Genomic DNA, 13,085 nt, shown 5'->3' with positions numbered 1-13,085 from the left:
GTAGTTGGTGTTTGTAGTTCGGATGTTGATGTTTTCCAGGAGAGTGGTCTACACTGCAATTGTAAAAGAAAGAAGTTAATAATTGTGTGTGTTTATAGCAGTGATGTTAATTGAGAGGTTCATTTTTATGTCTTTGTAGTAGTATTCTTGTTTGATTTCTGAACATAGTGTATGCATGCAGTTTCATTTGACTATGTGCTGCCTTTATATTTTATTTATATTATTTTAGTTCAAAATGCTTTGCAAATGCATAGAATATTAAGTGTATGAAATTCACTTGGTTTTTTAAAGCTGTGTTATAAAATGTCAGGAGAAAAAGAAATAATGATATATTTATTTTGCAAATTTTATAAGGTATATGGCAGAAACGATATAGAAAAGCATGGAATGTATATATTTGTGAAGGTGCGGTTAATAAAGTAGAAGGATGTGATTTACAGATAGTGGTGTTAGTACAGCTGTGAGCATTTCAATGATAGTGTCTATGTGTGTGAGTGTATGAAGATGCATGACAATTTACTGGCTGTGTGTAATTTTATGATACACTAGTAAGTGTTTTTCCACAATTATATTGTTATTTCTTCCATCTTCTAATATTATAAGATAGGTGTGTGTGTAAAAAAAAATAGATAGCAGTCAGGTTTGGAAGTGAAAGTTGATTATAGCAGATGGACTCAATGACAATAAGTTCATTTTATAGGTTGTACAGGTTAAGTGACAGTTACTCTGTTTATATGAATTTATAAGAGTTGTACATGTATTGTGCAGATAATATGCATACATGTAGTTTGTATTCATGCATGTGGATATGCATGTAGCTGCAAGTAGAAATCTTGGAGACTTGAAGAGTACTTTTTGGAGTAGGTGCTTTCCAATGATATGAGACTTGTGCTCAGAGTGATCAACAGTACATTTGAAGTGCTGAACTCTGATGATGGAGTTAGATGTAGAGGTCTTGGATGTGATTGGTGGATGGTTGTGTGACTGCTTAGCTGTGTCCAATGAGGGAATGGCAGAGAGAGTGAAGTGGAAAGGGTAAAAGGGCTGTCCAAGAGTTACGTGGTCCACGGACACTGCGGCTGTCCGCGTGCAGGGCGTGCCACATCCGTGGTTTTCCAGCAAATCCAGCATGGAAAAGGAACTGTAGGAATCAGCCAATCAGATATTGAGGTTGTGGATTTGTGTTGAAAGAGAGTGAGTGTAGTGAAGATGGCAGAGGTGGAGAAAGCCAGGGTGTTGGTGCTTGGGGATATGTTTGTGCATGGTTTACAGCAGTATGCTCAATGCAGGCATGGGGCAAACAATTTTGATGTTAAAGGAGTGGAGACGGCATGGAGCACTGTGCCTGATTGCAATGTGCAGGGAATTGTACAAGTTTGTGAAGATATGGGCAGGATGAACAGTCCCCATGTGGTAGTTTTGCATTATGGAGTTTTCCATTTGGGCTATGTCAGTGCCCCTACTTTGTTGGCAGATTTGGAACACTTGGTTCAAGCAGTAATGAACATCCTTCCAAATTGTAAATTGATTTTTTCTGGATTAGTACCTAGGGCAATATGGGACAATAGTTCTGTTTTTTGTCCTCAGCAAAACATTGCTAGGTGTGCAATCAACCGAGGCATGTGTGCTTTCATGCTTAGAGCTGGTATGTTCTTCTGTAATATTGAGAACATTGATTCCAGTAATGCTGTTAATTTTGAAGAAGATGGTATTTCCTTATCTTTTTTGGGAAATGCCATTCTGTTTTGGAATGTAAGGGTTGCTTTGGAGAAGGTTATGTGAATATTTTAGGAGTAAAGTAAGGAAAAAAAATACAAAATAACAGGTGTTTGTCAAGAATCTGCAAAGAAAAAAAATGTCTCTTTTCAGAGCCAACCTGAAAGTGCAAATGGGGCACACTATTTAAATTTACATTCACTACGCTCAGGTTTTCTATATGTCCGCGGACATGGCGGTAGTCCGCGGACATCGTGTATTACATACGGGGATTTTGGGGAGGAGGGGCATGCAAATGAGAATGAGCAGAGCAAGTGATTGTTCAGTAAAGTTTAGTGGGTGTGTTGTGTAAGGAGAGAGTTTGTCAGAAAGTCTTTTTCCTGAGAGAAGATCAGTTAGCTATGGCTGTGTGTTTCAGAAAACAGATTATCTGGATTTTGGGAGACTCATGGATACATTGGTTGCAGGTGCATGCAGAATGCTGTGGAGTAGCTGCAGATCTTGGATTCCCTTATGTAGAAGTGCACTGGCATGGAGTGCGTGGAACGTAGTGGTTGGACTTGGTACCTCTCTCTGCTACTTTGGAGATGGAGCTTCATCCAGACATAATTATAATTAATTGTGGAGGGAACAGTTTAGGACATGTGTCAGGAATTTCTTTGCAATTCGCGATGAAAGAAGGACTTGGGAAGGTCATGGACATGTTTCCAAATTTCCAAGTAATATTTTCTCGTATTGCGCAGAGACAAATGTGGCTGCGTTCTTCTTCATTTGGTCCACAAATGGAGAAAGCAAGGCGGAATGTTAATAAGGCTGTTTGTGCCTTTCTAAGAGATGTTGGCATGTCCTCTTTCCACAATTAAAATATTATGTTTCGTAGTACATACATTTTCCGCAGAGATGGAGTTCATCTTACTTATGCTGGTAATCAGATTTTTCTGAGAAATGTACAAAATGTACAAAATGCATTGAGACCTTTTATGGAATCCCAGCCATTCATTTTGCAGTAGGTGTTGACTATTTCAAGTTTTTGAAACACATAAAAACACAAAAAAACTCCACCTTAAGGCTCTTTTCAGATAGGGCAGCACACCAAAATCTTAGATGTCCGCGAACTGTCTTCTAAAAATACACAGGCCTCTGCTCCATTTATTTGTCGCTTCTATTTTTAGACTGTGAAAGGCAGCCTTTTTTTGGGAGGATATTTGTTGTTTTATTTTTTCTGTTTTTTTATAGACAACACACTAGGAGAGGAGGGGAAAGGAGGGTAAGGAGGGCAGATGGAGAGAGGAACATGTAGGGTGGGCCTTACTTAGGTAGGTAGCAGGTCTTCTCGTGCTCCGAAACCGCAGACTCAAAAGCACTTCGAAGTCTCTGCCCCCGCAGAGTACTGCATCGCAGTACATACACAAAACTGTGACCCTCAAACGGTAAGGGTCATCAGCATCGTGAATGGCCTGTGAGGCAGCTGGAGGGATGCGAGGAGCGGAAACAGAGGATGTAGTAGAGGAACTCAACCTACTACGTTGATCACAAGGTACAACCTTGCGAATGGCTCCACCATGGAATGACCTTAGGTGTCGCTTCATAGATGTCGTACCAAAGCTGTACGAACCAGGCCTCCCGCAACTCAACACCATTTTGCCTTGGTTGCATGTGACCTTGTTCGCACGCGCCTTGGGTACGTCACAATAAATGGTAAATAACCACCACACCCAAGACTCACTGCAAGTGCTGGTAGTAGGGACTTCCACTACCTCATCCTCGTCATCCTCTTCATCCTCCTCTACATCCTCATGCCTGTTCCCCTCTTCAGGTCCTTGGGGAGGTGGGGTGGTGCTGAGGCAGAAGTAGCACCAGGTAGAAGTACAGCAGTCATGGATGCCATCTGGTTGGAAGATGCAACAGCAAAGGCAGCAAAAGCATGGCAATCTCCAATAGTAGAAAGACAGAATGAAGATGAGCTCTGGGGTGTGGCCTTTTATAAGAGTGCAGGTGCGCGCTCCGTGGACAGCCGTGTTGTCCGCGGACAGATCGAACACCCAAAAAAGGCTCAAAAAGTCTGTAGAAAGTCAGGGTCATTGTTTAGGACATGTGCTATGGTGATCTTTTACTATAAAATACTGTGGATTGCCTGAATAGGTACTTTTAAAATGTTCGGGGTCCCGGACAGTGTCCGCAATTCTGGAAACACGCTCAGCGTTGGTGCGGTCACATGATGAAGTCGCAAACAAATCCACAGGACACCAAATGAACAGGAAGCTTGCGTGTGGGTGTTCTACGGACAGTGTTCGGGTCCTGAAACTAATTAAAAGTGCCACACAAGTGAGATGAACAGTTACGGACAGGCGCAATGTTTGTAGGACCTAAGGGTGTGGTGCGCATGTGCGTAGATGTTCTACAGGCAGTACAGACAGGCATAATGTCCTTAGGACACCCCCATTTTGGTTAATTACGGACATTCCGGACACCAAGCGAGTTCTAAGAACAGTTTCAACTTGACTGTGGACAGTACGGACGGGTATAATGTCCTTAGGACACCTCCATTTTGGTTAATTACGGACAACCCAGACACTGTGCATGTTCTTAGAACAGTTTGAACTTGACTGCGGACATTACGGACAGGCATAGTGTCCTTAGGACACCCCCATTTTGTTTCATTGCGGACATTCCAGACACCAAGCGTGTTCTTAGAACAGTTTCAACTTGACTGCGGACAGTACGGACGGGTATAGTTTCCTTAGGACACATCCATTTTGGTTAATTACAGACAATCCGGACACCACGCATGTTCTTAGAACAGTTTCAACTTGACTGCGGACATTACGGACAGGCATAGTGTCCTTAGGACACCCCCATTTTGGTTAATTACGGACATCCCGGACATCCGTGCTGTCCGCGGACATCTTAACTGCCTTTTAAAAAAAATAAGACACAAAGGACTAAAACACATGTACATTTTTTTAATTATATACAGATATAGATATAGCGCAACTTAACCATAACGTCCTTTTAACCAAGTTTTCTACAGAATATATATATATATATATATATATATATATATATATATATATATATATATATATATTCAGTAAAAAAACTTTGTTAAAGGGACGTTATGGTTAAGTTGCGCTACTAAAAACCTATGAAATTCAGTGAAAAAACGTTGTTAAAGGGACGTTATGGTTCAAAGTAAAACCGAAAAACCCCGGAAATTCGGCAGTTATGGTAAGATAAGCAACCATAACTCGCGCCGCCACCGTGCACTGCTAACACTAACAACCAGGACGTCAAAGATGACATAACACAGTAAGACGTACTTCAAACGAATGCTGTATTTCTAAAAAACGTCGCAATGCATTTTGTACATTTCTCAGAAAAATCTGATTGCCAGCATAAGTAAGATGGACTCCATCTTTGCGAAAAATATATGTACTACGAAGCAATCCACCAGGAGACAAATGTCTTTTAATATCCAGCAGATTGGTCTCTATGGATCCTCTGGAACTGGAAAGCCGACGAAATTTGGTGTGTATATCTGAAATATCATCAAATTCAGATGCTTCCATATTGATCTGGATTACAGAGGATCCATAGAGACCAATCTGCTGGATATTAAAAGACATTTGTCTCCTGGTGGATTGCTCATTGATGGGTGGGAAAATCTCCAAGGCACGCATCCAAATGACAGAAATGTTGAGAGGCTGCAGGTGCTGTTAAATTTTATAATAGACATTAATCACCAGTTCAAAAAGGACAAAGCAGAACGTAGACTTCCATATAATGAAGAACAGATCCACAAGTTTGACAAACAGAAACTATATTTGCACGCAACGAAAGCCTTGTCTCTGTTCAAGGATGACTGTGTACTGAAATACGAAACCTTTTCAAACCAGGCAGAGGACTGGATGAGAACAATGCATCACATGAGGAACCAATTGCTGACTCTCAGCAAGCAGTGTTTTGACGTCGACAAGGAAGTGTCAACATACCAACACTATATTAATGAGATGCCCCAGAAAATGTTGGCAGCGTCTGGTGGAATGAAGCATGCCATGAACCAGATTTACCAAAGTCCCAACACACTAGTGGAAATGACTCTGGGCATGAGAATGCTAAAAAAAGATGACTCCTATGGATCTAAGATTGCCAAGATGAAAGTGTACTCGAATGAACCAAATAACATCGCTGGTCGGGACATATCAGAGGCAGACAAGAGTCCTGACATATGGAGTTCCACGTATTTATTATTTTAATTATTTATTTTAATTTGTTATATTAATTATTTGTTTTGGTTAGTTGTTTTATTTCATTGTTTTTAATTGACTTGTAAAATCTAAACTTAGAGTAATCCCACTTCCACTGAGAAGGCAAATGTAGAACATTTTGTAAACTAATGAACTCAGATGAATACTGTGTTGATTGCAACTTTTTCATTGATGCACATGAATATTCATTTTGTTGGATTGCTATATTGTGAAAAGAAGAAAAAGAACAAATTGTTTTTAGGAATTGGCTTGGATTGTAGCCAAGTTCTAAAAACAAAAGGAGGGTATGTAAGGATATTTGGCGTGTTACAGCACAAAGTACAGCACTACTGCACAGGTAGCAATTGCTTTATAAATGGCTGCCAATTCCGCCACCTGACTGCTCCTATCTCCAATCCTCATCCCTATACTGGGGACACCTTCACAAATTCAACCAGACATTTCCTATTCCTGCCACTAACTGTTTATTACTGTCATTTTCAATGTGAAAAGCACAACCATCCACATATACAGTTGGCAAATCCTTGCATGTTTTTTCATCAAAAGCTTTGTGTGGTGATTGTTCAAATTCCTGCAAACTAGTTTCTACTTCCATTTCATTTGGTATTTGTTCAGCTGCACAGTCATGTAAGTCAGCTAACCCTTGAGCAATTGGGTTCTTTTTATTTTGTCCATATCTCACTTCTACGGGAAAACCTTGTAATGCCAGCGTCCATGAAGTGATTCTGGATTGCGCTAGATTACCTGATCTAATTCTTTTACCTCTAAAAATTGCAAAGGTTGATGATTTGTTTCAATAATTACCTTTTCTCCCTGAACAATGGGGCGGAAATGTTGTAGCGCCCACACAGTGGTTAATAGGGCCTTTTCACATTCTTTAAATTCCATTTCAACTTGGGAAAATGCCTTACTTGAATATGCAATGGTTTTGTGATTTAAATCATGTTTTTGTGATAACACTGCTGACATGCAATGTTCAGAAAAACCTATTTCTATAAAGAAATCCCTGTCCTTTATGGGGTATGCTAAACATGGTGCCTTTACAAGACATTCCTTTAATCTAGCCACTGCATCAGACTGCCCTTTTTCCCATTTCCAGGGAGTATTCAGTTTAAGCAGTTTAGTCAATGGTTGGGTGATTTCTGCATAATTTTCAATGAACTTTCTGTTATAGCCTGTCATCCCTAATAAACTTTTTACTCCTTTCACATTTTTAGGATCTTTTAATCTTTGTATGGCCACTATTTTCTTCTTTTGTGGATTTAGCCCATGTTCAGTCACTTCATGCCCTAGAAAGTTCACTTTTTTCTTGCACCATTGTGCTTTTTGCAAAGATACTTTGGCGCCTGCTTTCTGCAATTGGCCAAGTACATGTCTTATTTCATCAAAATGGCTTTTCAGGCTTTCATTGTTTATCAGGACATCGTCCACATAAACTATTGTTCCTCTTTCCGCTGCATCCGGCATGGCCTTTCTCAAAAATATGCCAAATTCACTCCCACTATTGATGTACCCGAACGGAGCTCTAAGCCAGGCATATTGAGTCCTGTCAAATGTAAAGGAAAATAAATGTTGTATCTCCTCTGCCAATGGCACGCACCAATATCCAGAGGTGAGATCTAATGTGGTAAATACATTTGAACCATGTACCTGAGCTAGGCCCTGATCAATGAATGGCAGTGGCCACCTAGATATTGGTACTCTTTTATTTAACTCTCTCAAGTCTGCACACAGCCGCCATTGACCATTTGGCTTTATCACACCTAAAATAGGTGTATTGGATGTGCTATGAATGGGTCTGATGATTCCCCGCGATTCCAAATTTTTAATAATCTCTGCCAATGATTCTAAACATGCCAGCGGTAGTCTATACTGGCGTACAAACACTGGATTTCTGCTACACCCTTCTGGTAGTGTGGCCACATATAAATCAGTTAAACCACAATCATAAGCATCTTTTGCAAATACATCCTTAAACTCCATAAATATCTCCCTCAGATCATCATGCTAGAGGCAGTGATTAGGGTTTTGCTGGGGGGAGTTTGAGGAGAGAGACGGGACAGTGGAGATTTGAAGAGCTGGGAGAAGGACCTATTTTTTCCTGGTTGGAGCATTTCTGCTGAAAAAGCTGAGAGTTCCAGGCAACGAACCCGGTTTGAGAATGAAAGGCGCTCCTTTTCACTGGGGTTAATCTTCAAGGGAGCCACATTCAGAAAGAGAACAGCTGAAGAAAACTCGGGCTGAACAGATAAGGTAATTACATAAGTGTGGGAGCTGAGTGTGTACGAGAATATTCAGTCAGAGTAGGAAAGGAGATTCCGGTGCCTTAATCACATGTTAATGTTGCAAATCGAGTTATTTTCTCCGCCACTCTCTTTTTAGTGTATCACAGACAATGCTGTTACTGTGCTATTTTATTTATTTCTGTAAAGAGTGAGATTGTGTTTAAATGCAACTTTTATAATACAGAAAAATATTTGAAAGCAGACGGGTGGTGTATTTTATATTTACCAATACAGTGCTGATGATGAGGGGAGATTTTTAAACAGTGCAATTGTCATTTTAAGACAGATGTGTGCATGATCATATTCAGTATGGACAGTTGAGAGTGATTGTTAGTAGCATAGCTCGTTGGAGGTACATGAGCACACGGGAAGAGGGACTCTCTGAACATAGTTCCCTACCGTATATAAGGTAGTGGAAATTACCACAAAATTACCACATATAGCTCTCTGTCGTAAATAAGTCAGTGAGATCGCCCATGGTGGGACACTAACACTAACACTGAAAATGTGGTATTCCTGAAATGTAGGTCTGAGGTCTCTCTAGTGATTACACGAAAAATCTAAGCAAAGATAAGGGATTCTGGACATTGGGGCCACAAATAAAACAAGGGAATTATGCTCACCAAAATACCACCGACCACGCATACCAACCACGCATACCAAATATGCATGTCTGGGTGCTGAAATAATGCATGTCCACTGTATTATTGTTGCACATGGACCAATCTGAATACAAGGAGTGATTATTGCTAAGTTATTTTTCGGCGGTAATAAAATACCGTCAGGCCCCAAATCTCCACAAAATACCCTACATATTTATGGTGCGTTGGCCGGGAAAAAATAGGTCCTTCTCCCAGCTCTTCAAATCTTCACTGTCCCGTCTCTCTCCTCAAACTCCCCCCAGCAAAACCCTAATCACTGCCTCTAGCATGATACTTGCTATGACGCTGCTCCAATCAGAATCAATCATGCCATCTCCTCCCTCTCTACACAATGGCTCATTTTTATAGTAATACTTTGTAACCAACTGATTTCCTGTTCTTTCGAGCCCTTTTGCTTCCTGTAGTTATGTGGACAGAGCAGCAGAGAAAACGAAAAAAAAAATGAATGTGCGTTTAAAAGTTCACTTTCAGAGTAGGCCTATTTCTGCAGTGGAGACACATTTTTATTAGTGGATTATGTTAACTTCAGTTTCATTAGTCAGGTTAGTTATGAGTAATGTTAGTTATTAATTTTCAAATGTGTCTCTTGCACCATAGGCATTTCAGGTGAAAAATAGTGTGCATTTTTGAATGTGCACGTGTGCTTTTAACTGTAAAAATAGATTTGCATCTTATATGTTAAAATCGTTTTTGACTGAATAGCCTGTCTTTCCTTGTTAATCTGGTAACACATATAGCAATGCACCGCACCCTTGTGGTGGTGCTGCATAAAAAAAATTGCTACCTGTGCAGTAGTGCTGTACTTTGTGCTGTAACACGCCAAATATCCTTACAGTCCATATCCATATACATAAACAGAAAGTACAGGTATGCATTTTTTCTACACAGTACATGAACACATTTTCTAACCGACTTTTACCTTCTATAATCTGAAAAATGAATGGACGATCATTGTTTCATTGTCCTAAAATGACCTGTCACTTACAAACCTTTATATCGTTTAATTTCTTCATACACACACACATATGCAAATACTATTAAACTAACATGTTTGAAATAATATATATACACGACATAATCACACAAAATAACATACACACTCTATGATCAAATCTCAAACAATAATATTTGTACAAACACATAATTGGTTTTAATTTTTTTCGTTTATATAAGTACTTACATACATTTATATAAGACAATCAGACTATGACATTCACTCACTGTTACGTGCAAAAGCAGGCTATGACACATAGCTCTCAACTCACACGCTTTTGGCGGGTGTCACCCGCCTTGTAAAGGACTGACTCACCCGCCAAGCCTCCTGCACGCCCATTCATTCCAATGGGCGTCTCACCCGCCAAAAACAAAATCAGGTGATTTCACCCGCCTTTGCGACACACATGGTTGAGAGCTATGATGACAATGACTCACTATTACGTGGAAAAGCTTAGTTACAAGAATAGTGGTATACGTTGGTAGATTATGAATTCCACAAACCATAGTAAAGATATTTTCTTTCCTACTCTTAGTCATAATATAGTTTTAATGGTTTTCAGGAAGGCGCTGAGCATTTCAATTAAAAAAAAATCTATGTCTAAAATGAAAACAGTGCTATATAGCAACCAAATTACTAATTTCGTTCTTTTACAATTGCAGTGAAGCCCATTCTCCTGAATAGAAGCAGCCGATTTTGATTTACAAAGAACAACTAATAAGCAAACTACTCATTTTTGAAAAAAAAGTAAGTAGATTGTTACCATAATATTTGATTTATAACTCACACGCACTGTACAGTGCATTCATGGTATTTCTGTGCCTAAAAATAGAGATTCTGCACCATTCTGACCAAAAATCTGCAAAGTATGGATGCTTGTCCAGTACGCAAGCCCACAGGACTGCAAGGACATTCGTTGGCCTGCATATCAGGAGCTACTTGCAAAAGAACCTTCCATGATATCAAAAGGATATCAACACATCATGCAAGTATAAGAAATCTAGTTTATAAACTGTATTATGCAAAAAGTCCTGCTTTAGCACTAGCCAATTTAAATAACATTCTTCTACATGGTACACCAAAAGACCTACTAGAAGAAATCGAGTATATACAGAAAAAATATTTTGGAAATGAAACCCACTTACAAGATGAATTAGCTGTCAACCAACTTCGTAACAAATCTGCACATGGCAACCTTTCACTACACACATACAAAAAAGAAATACTAAAATTTCAAAGCACTTCAGTTGAAGTACCAAACCACGTGTGTGTATGTTGCCGCAGAACGTGTTATAAAAGTAACACAAAAACTATAGAAGTTTCATACAAAAGAGAAGACAATGAAGATTCTAAATGCTTTGAATTAGCTCTCTACCTTATAGCAGAAAACAAATACGAAATAACTGACCCCATAATACTTTGCAGTTACTGCACTACCAAACTTGACAACAACCAAACTCCTTCACGTGCTATCTCAAATAATTTGGAATTATACCCACTACCAAAACTCCTTCAACAACGTAATTTATATGAGAGCATCATAATTCAAACAGTTCATCCATTTCAAGCAATAATACACCTTCAACCAAAAACTGCAAAATTACCTCCCTCTGAATTAGTGAAAGGTATTCGTGGAAAAGTAGTGTATTTACCATTAGATCTAAAAGAAAATGTGCACACTCTAGGAATGCAACGTCCAATGCAACAATCTTTAATTATCTTAGTAAATGGAGTACCTACAAAAGACAAATAAATTTGGCAACAACTGGTAGATTTACATAAAGTTAGAGAAGCCCTGCAATATCTCAAAGAGAATAATGATTATTACAAAGAACATGTTCGAAATTAATATCGAAGAAAACTTGAAAGATACAACTGAAATAATTCAAGAGACACAAGAAACTGGTCAATTTGAGCTCCTAGATCCTGCTACAATAGCAAACTCTTTAGGTTATTATACAATTCACCCATTGCACTCTAATGACACCATAGAAGATGCACTGGAAACGTACCAAATGCGTCAAACAAAAGGATCACCAATCAGCATATGGGAAAAAAGTATAGAAGCACGTGCTTTTCCTCTACTCTTTCCTACTGGCAAAGGAGGAAGATACGATGATAGACCTGTTCAAATATCAGCATCAGAATATCGCTCATTACGGATGTATTCTGAAGATCCCAGATTTCGACAAAATGTGGAATACATATTCCACCTACTCTTTGAAAGTGAACTAGCAACCTTATGTTACGGGGTTGCACACATATTAAAATCAGAATCACACTTTCAAAATATGACAGCCACACAATTATTACAAAAAGTTCAACAAAAAGATAAGGTTTTACAGGCAAATCTTACAAATCTATTAGCAAATATGCGAGGTACTAAAGAGTACTGGTTTCAATGCCATGGAGATGTACGTTTTATGATCAGAAACCTTGGCCCACCCACTTGGTTTGTTACATTAAGTTGCGCAGAATATGCATGGGAAGATTTACATGCTTTCCTACGCATATCAAACGAAAACAAAACAAACATAGATATGCTAACATCTGGAGAACTTTGTTCTCAAAATCCTGTTAATGTTTCTAGATATTTTCACCGTCGCTTCATTGCTATGCTACATTTTATTTGTAATAAAACTGCTCCTCCCCTTGGAGAAGTGCAACACTTCTTTTGGAGAAAAGAATACCAAGCCAGAGGAGCGCCACATGTCCACATGCTTTTATGTATTAAAGATGCTCCTAAATTTGGTCAATACAGTGATGCCACTGTTTTACAGTTTATTGAAAAATATGTCACTTGTGAAATTCCGTCAGAATCCACAAATAGTGATCTTCATGCAAAAATCTTACAATTCCAAAGACACAAATGTGGCAAATATTGTCGTTGCAAATACAAAAACAAAGGTAAATGCTACACCAAATGCCGATTTGGTTTCCCTAGACCAGTTACAAATACAGGTCAAGTGAACAACCTCATGTCTTCAGTTAGACATAGTGTTAAAGGTAAGTGACCTAAAAATACATATTGCATAAAAAGAAAAGAAGAAGAAAAATATATCAATGATTACAATGCAATCATTGCCCACTTGTGGAATGCAAACATAGATGTGCAGTACATTGCAGACAATTCTACTGCAGTTGCACAATATGTCACAGC

This window comes from Ambystoma mexicanum, chromosome 4p (genome assembly GCF_040938575.1).
Source record: "Ambystoma mexicanum isolate Mex_15411 chromosome 4p, UKY_AmexF1_1, whole genome shotgun sequence".
NCBI classification, from domain to species: Eukaryota; Metazoa; Chordata; class Amphibia; order Caudata; family Ambystomatidae; genus Ambystoma; species Ambystoma mexicanum.
Note: the sequence above shows the minus strand (reverse complement) of the source record.